The sequence below is a fragment of the Gavialis gangeticus genome, unplaced genomic scaffold, assembly GCF_001723915.1.
Source record: "Gavialis gangeticus isolate Ggan-Ray unplaced genomic scaffold, GavGan_comp1, whole genome shotgun sequence".
In the NCBI taxonomy this organism is placed as follows: Eukaryota; Metazoa; Chordata; order Crocodylia; family Gavialidae; genus Gavialis; species Gavialis gangeticus.
In genome coordinates this window covers 28758235-28769840 of record NW_017729000.1, presented here as the reverse complement: position 1 = coordinate 28769840, position 11606 = coordinate 28758235, and positions in this window count along the sequence as shown.

Below are 11606 nucleotides of genomic sequence, written 5' to 3'. Positions count from 1 at the left end.
TGTGACCATTCGAATTTGTCCAACCACTCGTCCCACGAGATGTCTGGGTAGTTAAAGTCTCCCATGACAACCATACATTGGGAGTGTGCAGCCTCAGCCAATTCCCTGGCAAACTCCTGGTCAAGGTCTTGACCCTGGGTAGGAGGTCTGTAGTAGACTCCCACCATTGTATCCCCTGTGCCGTGTTCCCCATGGATTTTAACCCAGAGGGTCTCAAGTCTTTCACTGGGGGTACCAATGTTGGCTTGCAGGGATGCAAAGCTTGAGATAGAGAGCTACACCTCTGCCCCTTTTGTCTACTTGATTCCTCCTAGACAGGGTATAGCTGTCTATACCTGTGGCCCAGTCATGGGTGGAGTCCCACCAGGTCTCCATTATCCCTATGGCATCATAGTTATTTGCATTTAGGGGGAAGACAAGTTCCTCCTGTTTGTTCCCCAAGCTCCTGGCATTGTGTATAGGCAGGCAAGCATTCGCTTGGGGGCCCTTGCCTTGCCTAGAGTTTGTTCCAAGGCTGGGGCAGGGGTGGATTCCCTTAAGTGGGCTTTGCAAGGGTTGCTCAGCAGGCCAGCAGTGGCAGTAGTCCCCCCCGTCCCCCAGCGGGCTTAGTTTAAAGCCTGGTGGAGCAGGTCAGCCAGTATGGCTGAGAAGAGCCTCCTCCCCAGCGGAGAGAGGTGGAGGCCATCTCTTCCCAGAAGCTCACTGCCTCTCTCACCAAAGAGTGGACTGTGGTCATGGAAGCCAAAACCTTCCTGATGACACCAGCGCCACAGCCTTTGGTTCACTACCTGTATCCTTCTCTCCCGCCTCAGCCCATAGCCTAAGACTGGGAGGATCGAAGAAAACACCACCTGTGCCCCCAGACCCTTTAGCTTAGCTCCCAAATCCCTGTAGCGCCTCACAACCTGGCTGGGAGTGCTCCAAGCCATGTCATTGGTGCACACATGGAGGAGGAGCATAGGGTAGTGGTCAGTGGGCCAGAGGATTTCATAGATTTCATAAATTTTAGAGATGTTAGAGCTCGAAGGGACCTTGGAAAATCATCGAGTCCAGCCCCCCGCCCAAAGCGCAGGAAGTCAGCTGGGGTCATAGGATCCCAGCAAGATAAGCATCCAATTTGCTCTTGAAGATGTTCAATGTAGGAGCTTGAACCACCTCCAATGGCAGGCTGTTCCAGACCTTGGGGGCTCGGACAGTAAAGAAATTCTGGCTTTGATAAAAATTAAACCACGAATGTAAAGAAACAGAAATTCTTGGCTGCACCTCTCTCCATTGAAGATAAGAATTCCAAAATGATGTATACTGCAGTTCTAAGCTGAAACATCTCATTTGAATCCAGAAAGAAATTCATGACTGTTTCTGATCTGTGCTTCTCTGAAGAGTTCCATGAGGCACTTTTTCAGCCATGGCCTGTGTTATTTTTATCGGCCTTCTTCCTCTGGATGAAAGAACCATTACACACCTTCCTTTGAGTAATATGGATAAGTAGCAAACCTCTTAACATTTCAGGTTACACCTAACCTTGATTTTTATTCCCGCATGGCCAGCGAGCCATTTCTCTTTTGAATTATGCAAGTTGACTTGCCCCTAGTTCCACCCCAAAATTGGAGGGGACATAACTCCTCTGTCCTCCTTCAAAATACTCCCTGATACATAGCAATTTAGCTTCCTGCTAAAATATGGACAGCAGCTAAGAGAGAGGTTGTTTTTCAGCTTAACACTTTAGTAAGAATCTGTATACAGTACAACAGTACTGTATGTTTTAACCAGATATCAACATCTACCATTTGAAAGACAAGGACTTTTAGTTTCTGAATTTCTTTAGGGAGATCTAGTAAGAATCTTGTGATATCAGATGTTCTGTCAGGGTTTCTGCACCTGGCACTGCTGAATATATAGACTTAGCAAAATTCATTTTTTTATTTTTTAATAATTTTGATGGATAATAGAGATGATTAAATTTTAAGCATTTATTTAGATTTTTTATTCATTTACATTTTCAGGATTGTGCTAAATTAGGGGTGTGGAGGGCAGACAATTTATTACTGCTATACTATTATTACAGTATTCTTGCAGTTTAACTGGCTACCATGATGAATCTAAATACTGTAGGACTGCCGGCAGATGAGTGGCAGAGTTGCCATCAGTCCCGGCTCTGCTTGCCTGTAGATTTCTTGTCCCCTTTATCACTTCTTCTACCTTTGTTCCCAGTCTCCTGGCATTTCTGAGAGCTGCAGTCCAAACTACAATCAGTGCCATTCTGTAGGACTGCTCCCCTGTTGTCACACATTTCATCAGCCATCATTTTTCTTCGGGCTTTTTTCTATATAATTTGATTATTAATGATGAAAATTGTTTTTGTCAGTCTGTGAGTGTGAGGTGGAATTGATGTTTATCAGCATTTACCTAAAAAAAAATAATATCCTGCCAAGCCTATGTATACAGTATGCATACAGAAGTAAAGTGTTCTGTTGCTTGCAATGATCGTCACATTGCAGTGCTCTGGAGTCCTGTGGGCAGCCTACAACAGATGGACAATCAGCAGTGTCAGAGAATTCACACAGCACTTTTTGTTGACAATGAGCTCATCTCCCATTGAAATCAATTTCTTCCAATGTATCTATTTAAACACAATCCCTAAATGTCCTTCACTCTGTCCTGCAACATATCCATTGATTACTAAGGCTAAAGTCATAGTTTTCATTAGGTATAACAATGATGATAAAGTAGTAGTATACGTATTTTTTTTAGAATAAAACCATGCAGATTTCATAATGTGTCCAAATACCCTCATATAATTTTACCAGTAATATACCACAAGAATCCTGCTGAAATAATGCAGACACAGCATAGTAGAAATGACACTTTAATATATTTTTAACAATTTTCACAGCCCTCAAATAATATGCACTTTCTCAACACAACCAGAGAAGAATTTATCTGTTCATTCCTAGTTACACCCTAAATAAAAGTATTCAGACAATGAAGTGATAAGAACCTTATGGGTATACAGGTAGGAAGTAGATGTATAAATTAACCCACAATGGGACTCTTATAGAGGAAAAGCAGAAAGAAGAGAAATGCTATGAATAAATGAAGGAGAAAAAGAAGAAGGGACAGCAAAGCAAAGGACATCAATATCTGGACCCCATTTAAAAGGCATAGTTAAAGGAAGATCCAACTGAGAGGATTGCAATCTTAATGGAGGAGAAGAAGCAAATATTTTCATCTAGGAGAGCCAACTAGCTAAGAGACTTGTCTTAGATCTCATAGAAAATCTGTTGCAAAGTCAGGAACTAAACTCTGTGCGCATGTATGTGTGTGTGTGTGTGTGTCACACTCCAAGATTATTCTTCTAATTTGAAAGTCCCTGTGTATACACTATATGGATGGAGGTCTACAGAATCCATTGAACAGAAATTAATTAAATGAAAGTTGAATGCCAGGCTCTATCATTGCCAATTTAAACAGATATAGTAATATTATATAAGACATACAGAGATTTATTACACAAATATAATAATTCTGTGGCTGCTAACCCAAAAATATTTCTTCTGTGTTCTGTGGAGGACAAAGGTTCTTACAAAAAACAAAACAAACCCTCACACCTCTTTTTTCAGGAGCCATCCTAGTGATCATAATACACAACGTCAATACTATGATAATCATGAATTTTCAGTTGGGTGAGACAATTAACCTGTTTTTTAATGTGATTTATTTGGTTGGTTTTGTTATGTTTTTGGTTTAAATTTTGCATTTCCCCCCTCTCCTTATTTTAGCAACACACCAGGATATTTCATCTCTGTGAGTCAGTCAGAGTCAGACAGATGTGCTGTATATGTAAGTAAAAAGATGATGGTTTCCCCAGTGAAAGATTTTTGAATGGGGAAAGGATATAACTTGACCTATGTGGCTTGCGGATGATAAAGATGTGAAAAAATGTATGGGTAAAGTATGGGTAATACCTTCTATCTGTGTCTACTTTAGGCATTCCTTTCCCTTTCTGTTTTTCATATAGTCTATTGGAGTATAATGGCATTCTCAGAAGCAGCATCACCAGATGGATGAGACACATATCAAAATGATATATTAAACATAAGAAAATTAGTATATCCAATCCTACAGCAGGTGATTTTTAGAAATAATGCTAGAAGCAGACATGCCAACGCTCCAGCAAGTAAAACTAACAAAGGAAATAACTTATCTATTTGGTCTGATATTGATGGGAATCTATCTGTTTGGAGTTACCTAGTTTATTTAAGGTATATTCCCAAAATGTTCAGAAGTACATTGTTATGTTACATATCCGAGCATATTCCCCATAAGAAAGGTCTGGAACAAGGTAAGGAATAGACTTTATGTTAAGATTTCAGGAGCTATAGTCTCGTTGACTGAATATAATCAGACCCTTCTAATTCCAATCCAAACCAAACCAGAAACAGTACGCGAAAGTGTGTTCAGTCATCCCTTCAAAAAAGCATGCCTAGATTTTAAGGAGAGATTATTAGAACATTTGAATAACATGGATTGTAGAATTCTACTTTTTTCACAAGGCCAAATAATTAATAAATAATCAAAGCAACTGACTTTTCGTCAGCCCCAAATAGTAGTTCAATAACACCAGAACAATGATTTGAGACAGACTTCTCACAGGGATAGGAAAAATAATACAGAATGCTCTGAAAGAATGAGTAAAATAGCTATTGAACTTGCTGCATTCAGAGTTAAATGTGGCTCCTTTCACTCACAAAGCCAGTAGTATTATAAATTCATCCTTTAAAACTTACAAAATGTAAAAAGAAACAAGACATTTTTGTTTTTGTTTGTTTGTTTGTTTGTTTTGTTTTTTTACAGGGAGGTAAGACTGAGCAAATATAATTTCATTTAAGTGACATGAGGTATTGAGACTGGAGTGATAAGCACCTTATGGGTATACAAGTAGGAAGTAGATGAATTAATTAACCCACAATGGATCTCTCATAGAGAAAAAGCAGAAGGTAAAAAGAGAAATGCCATGAATAAATGGAGGAGGAAAAGAAAGGACAGCACATTTAAAGAAGGCAAAAACAACCAGTTGCAGAATACTAAAGAAAAAGTCCAGTAAGAAAGTGGGGGTGAATGGTTTTTTCAGGTTTTTACAGGTTTTTTCATGCTGTAATAATAGGCAGTTCACAAAATAATAGACTGACAGTCAAAAAGGTTTGGTTCAGGTAAGGTCAGTTTATACTTTTCTCCATACCAGTTCACCTATTATTACCTAAAACAGACGGGTGTGTTTTTTTCCCATTCTACAAAAATATATAAAAGACACTGATGTTATCCAGAGGGATCTGTGCACCTGACACAAAATTAATCTTACAGAAAACATCTACAGCACGTCCAATCATGGAACATGCACTGGTAGAAAAATAACACTTCTTAAATAGCATTATATTGGGGTGCCATAGTGGGTGTGGTAATTTCCACAGACTTTTTCTAAGGATACAGTTCTAAGAACTACATGTCACTTAGAATTTCACAACATAATTTTTTTTTAGGTTTGGCAATCATTCTCATGTGAAACATTCAGCAATGTGAAGTATTTATTATAAATAGAGAAGGATATAGGCTGATGTTTTCAAAGCTATTTATGGAAAAATATGTGCATATAATTTGCACGTTCACTAACAATATCTCTCTATTAAAACCCAGGCTTTTAATGATCACAGTCTTTTTAAATCTGTTCTTACATCCTAGACATATTTTTAAAACGGTCTTTTCCAAATATGCAATTCTGTGTCCCTCTTAGGTCACTATATTATCACCTGATAAACACCATACCTGCTGTAAATTAGTCAAATGAATGAGCTGTTAAAGCGTGAAGCCTTCTGTTGGACCTCAACCAATTTAAGAACATTAGTCTGAGACCCATAATCTCAAAGGAATATAGACAAGTTGTCATTAAAATATTATTAATTCCTCCCCCTTGCTCCTCTCCACCTTTTCTTACATTTTTTCTTACTATTTTTCCCTAAAACTGAAGACCATCAGCAAGGCTAAACATTGTATGCATTCATATACAAATTTGGCTCATGTGCAACCAAACATGGTATTGTGTATGCAGTATGCCTGTGGCTAGTATTCACTTCAGATTTGGCTGATTTGGGGGACAGTGATTCATTTTGATGATTTGAATCACTGCCCCAAATCAATGCAGCCAAATCTGATTCAGAGATTCAGCTGCTGCTGAGTCTCTGAATATCTGGATAATGCAGGCCCATCCACTGTTTGGTCTCCCAGCCTGGCAGTGCCTCCACCTGCCCCAGCTCCTGGCATTTGGGGGAAAAAAAGCCCCAGTTCACTGGGTGCTGCTGGGTAAGGGGGTGATCTCTGCTGCCCCCAGTGCCCCATGCTGCATGGGGGGCTCTGCCATAAGCCCCACCCCGACCCCCTCACTCTCCCATTCTTCCCATGGCTGCCCTGCCTGGCCCAGATGTGGACCTTTAAGGAGAAAAAAAACAAACCCAAATCCCCAAACTCACCAGTTCCTGCCTGGCAGGGGGTGATCCCCACTGCCCCACACTGCCCCATGCAACATGGTGGTCTCTTCCACAACCCCCTGACACCCTGAGGCTTCTGTAGGAGCTCGGGAGTATGGGAATTTTGGGGGGTTATTTTCCTTAAATGGCCAGAGCTTGGGCAGGTAGGGCAGCCATGGGGGGCTGGGAAAGCGTGGTGGTTGGGGGGCTCATGGTAAAGCCCCCCCATGAAGCATGGGGCAGTGGGATGCAGCGGGGATCACCCTCCCTGCCAGGAAGCTCCCAGTGAGTGTTTTTGGTTTTTTTTAAAGTATCAGGAGCTGGGGCAGGCGGGGCAGCCATGTGGAGGGCTAGAGGAGCAGGAGGGAGCAGGCACGGGATTGGGCCTGACAGGGGTCCCCCCATGGTCCCCTCCTCCCTCCTCCAGCCCCACCACCCCTGGCCCCCACTTACCAGCTCTGAGTTCAGCTTCAGCTCCCTGCTGCAGCAGGCGGGGACTGCACAAATCATCAAAGCTCTCCGAAACTTTTCCAAAAATTCGGACAGCTTTGAATCCATTTGGACCTTTTAATTGGTTCCTGATTCAATTTGGATTTGGAGATTCAGCCACTGAATCAGGCCGAATCTCCTCCAGATCTAATCAGTACCCATAGCTTCACACAGCCTTAGTATGCACGCATTTTTGGAGCATACAGTATAACTTCATTTAGGAGTCTATGTTATTATTTTATTTATTTCTCTTGTCCTTTTATATACATTTTTCTCACAGTTTGTGTACAGCTTTCAATATTATATACCTAAACAATATCCTAGAAGGCTTCTGGCAGAAAAGAATAAAGAATTTATAAATTTAACTCATATACATGTATACCCTTACATTAAGGGCCAGGGGAGATAGATGGATGTGGATATGGAGTACAGACAGAAAAGGATTCCAATAAAAAGCAACAACAAAGAATTGAAGGCTTAAAACAGGCGAAGGAATAAATAATACCTGACAAGCTATTTTCTTTCTTAAGAGGTGATAGAATACATTATGAAAATATTTTTCCCCGTGTCTTCTAGAGTATACTATAATCGTTCCAGGTTAGAGCAAAAATAATACACTTATTTGTACAGAGGGCAGTATAGTCCATAGAACAAATTATAGCAAATGAGAACCATTTTTTCAATGAAATGAGCTGAGAGATCATTTTGCTTTTCTGCTGGGTGAGGGGAGGAGTGGGGGAGAAAAATATATTAAATTCAAAATATTTCTGTTTCCCCTATTCTATACTTTGGGAAGCTTTTCTGCTCCAAACATTGTAGGACCAAGGGTTTAACAAAGGTAGCCTTCCTATTAGCTAGTTCTCACTATAAGATTTAGCAAGTAGGCCTATATGATCAAGGAGTTCTCTTACTTCAAGGAAAATTCTCATCAGGCTGGACCCATAGCTTGATGTCATCAGAACAAGGCAAGAAAACATTTTGCAGGTATGTAAAACTAAGGGATCAGAGAAAAGATATATTCACTAAAGAATACAACTGACAGCAATATAACAGTTGCCATTAAAACATCACATTTATCTACTGTTATTACTCATCTTGTTTTACAGTACACTGTTGGAATGATCTTAGCTAAGACTGACTTAGAACGGTGTTTCCTAACCTTTTTTGCCCCACGGTTCACTTAGCTAAATAAAAAATCATCGCGGCACACAGGACATGGAGTGGAGGGGGGGGCGTGGGCGATGGGGGCGGGGCACATGGCCAGCTGGACACTGACGGGGGGTGGCATGAGGCCAGCCGGCCAGCATTTTGGGCTGCAGCCACACCCCGTGCCTGGCTGGAGCCACGCAGCAGCAGCAGGTGGGGGGCGTGGCTCCAGCCAGGCAGGGGGTGTGGCTGCAGCCCAAAATGCTGTAGTGCACTGGACACACCTGATGGGACACCAGTGTGCTGTGGCACATGGGTTGGGAAATTCTGACTTACAAAAATGGGCCAATGCAGGAATGTCACCTTACTTTAAAAGTACTTGTGACTTAATTGTCAAGAAAATTTGCATCCTTTGGATTTTTCTGGACCCTTCACTGCCATAAACAGTCTTCCCCTTCAATTTTCATTCAAGTTAGCAAAATATTTCCTTTTCCCATATTCTGTATGATTAACTGAACACTAATATATGCATTTCTTTCATGCATGGCACATGGTCTAGTGGTAGAATTATCTGTTTTTCCAGATGTGCTTCACTAATCCCAAATTTATTTCTGCTTCATCCTTTGTTGTATGAAAAAAGAAACTGGATAAAGAGTGTCAGGCTTCAGTAATGCCCTAGTTTGGTATGGTGACAGAGGCTTAGGAACCCAAGCTGAGACCATACTCCCATCAGACACACAACTAACAATATCTGGTATTTATAGCCCTGTTTATGTATCTTCCCTTCCCACCCTAGGGCTGCAGATGAAAAATAAACTCTGCCCATTGTCACTCAGGTGCACCAGGGGCCAGCAGTTTGGTTAAGTGGATGGCTCAGCGTGGCAGGACTATCTACCTTGCCTGTTTCTTAGTCTCTGATATGCCTCTTTTGAAGGAAAGAGGAGAGGATTATTTTATCACTAAGAAGTCTGGGGTAAAGAGGGAGTCTCCATGGACACGCTCTGTGCATGGTTCTATACATATTTGTTTCGAATATAACTTACCACTGGTTATGTAACATTGCTGATAAAACATTATTTGCCTTTCCATAACTCTCTCCTTTCTAAATATTTCTTCCATCTTGTTTGACTATCCTGTTGCTACTCTAACTGACCAGTTGCTTTAAAATCCTGTCAAGACTTATCTCTTTTCCCTGATCTTTGTCATCAATAATGAAATAAATTACCTGTTCCTTGAACCTGAAATCTTCCTGATATTTGGTCACTCTTTTTTCCTATTACTCTGGAACATCAGTAGATACTTTCTGCATAGTATTTTGCAACACATCATTGTATAGTAGACATAATAATTCTATAATTGTAGTTGTGACATTGATTCTATTATAACTGATTTTGATGGGACTAACATCCCACCATTCCAAAAAAAGACCTTGCAGCCTCCATAAAGAAAAGACTTGTGGTAAACTTTGTTTTTGAAAGTCTGAGGTTAATCAGACAAGCAACTCTTCTTAGGCATATACAGGTTGTTCAACTCTGATTGCAAAAAGTATCAGATAGTAGAGGTAATTTTTATATATGAAATAAATTACTTACGGTATCTGGAAAGGGTTTGTTTAAAGGCACCTTTATATGTGCCTTTAAAGCATCATTTAAAGGCACCTTTCAAAGTGGAAATATATTAAAAAATGTCTTAAATATGATATGAGAGGCAAGAATTGCTGTGGGTAGTTGGGAGGACAATACATAGAAGTAAACACATAATGGGATCACTAGAGGCCAGGTTCTGCAAATATTTAGTGTCATGCATCCTCCAAGTGATTGTACTGAAGTCAAGGCAACTATTCAACTGGGTAGAGTTAAGCCTGTACACAAATTAAGCATATGTATAAATGTTTGCAGAACCTGGCCTTGGGCTTGAACATTTATGAAAGTGATTATTTAACATAATTGAATCTTATTCACAGATTTTTTTCTTAGAAAAATCATGGCTGTGCTCTCATCAACTCCACTTTTCCAAATGCCAGTCCCCACAGATCACACCTGCTGTTAATAATTCCCACCATTCAAATACATGGATTAGGGAAAGGGAAGATAGTGGAATATTGGCTTTCCCATAAATTATTCCTTTCTCATGGGTTCACCTTCAGCTGCTCCCCTTGTTATTTCAGTGTTAACAGTGCCCAACACAGAAAAATAAGAAAATAAGGCTGAAGTTAAAATAAAGTTCTCTCCATCCTACTTCAACACCTTATTTACAATTGCTCATTTAACACAATGGTTCATGCAAATGAAGGAATCCATGCAGAGAGGTAGTTGTGGTGGTGCCCCAAACTGTCTAACGCACATGCGTACGTTCCAGTAAGGGGCTCCAAAGCAGCAGCAGTCACTAGGAAACAATTTAAATTCTACTGTTTTCTAATTAGCAGGACTTTGATGAGTTTTCAGATGTGTAGCAAAGGCCAGGGAGATCAGGAATGTACAATGAAGAAACACTGCGCTCTGAATTTTGAAGGCAAAAGGCAATTGACCTGCACACTGAGTTCAGACTGGAGCCTGTGTGACTTCCATTATGATTATGATGGCATAATTAGAGGATGATTTTCTTCTGTAAAGTAGATTCCCAGTAGATTACTGCAATACTTTTCAGTACAGATCTCTGCATAACCAGCTGCTCCACTTTTATTTTAGTCACATCCTATTTTTCTCATTCTTGTTCAATAAGCAGTTAGAAAAATTACTGTGGCTAATCCTTCAAAAATGTCTCCCATTTCTAAAACTAGCAATCAGAAATGAATGTCTCAACAATTTTATATATACTGGAAAAAAATCTTGCCTTCAGCACTGTAAAATGAGAACATATCTCCAGGCTGGTTTATGATCTTTGATTCTGTGTTTTCTTTATTTCCCAACTTTATATTTAGAAATATTTCTCAATAAATATTACATTTTATTAGGAAGTAAAGACAAATGAAGACATGGTTTCAAAAGGTGAGTAGTTATTTGAAATCCTCCATTTTTTCTGTTTCCAACTTGCCTCAAATTACAGTGCTGTCATTTTCTTTAAGTCACTCACCTGCTAGAAAGGAACAAATTCAATGTGGACTAGTTGGGTTTATCAGTATGACCTGAAACCTTTTAATTCATTATGTTAAAAAGATTATGAGCGATAATATCCTGCAGAGAAGCAAAACAACAATTTATACTGACTTCATTTTAGAAATTGTTGTTGTATTTTCTTATTAAAAAATCTCTCTTCAAACAAATAAAATTGTACTTGAAAGTTTCTCAGCCATTAGTTACAAATCTGCCTAGAGAATCAAAGTAAAATCATACAAGAACACAAAAGGTTCACATTACAAAAGGGTAAGATTTTAGCACATGAACCTCAGAAGCAAATGTATTTTTTTTAAATTAGTTTTAGCAGATGTAACTTGGTAGAGCATTAAATGTGGAC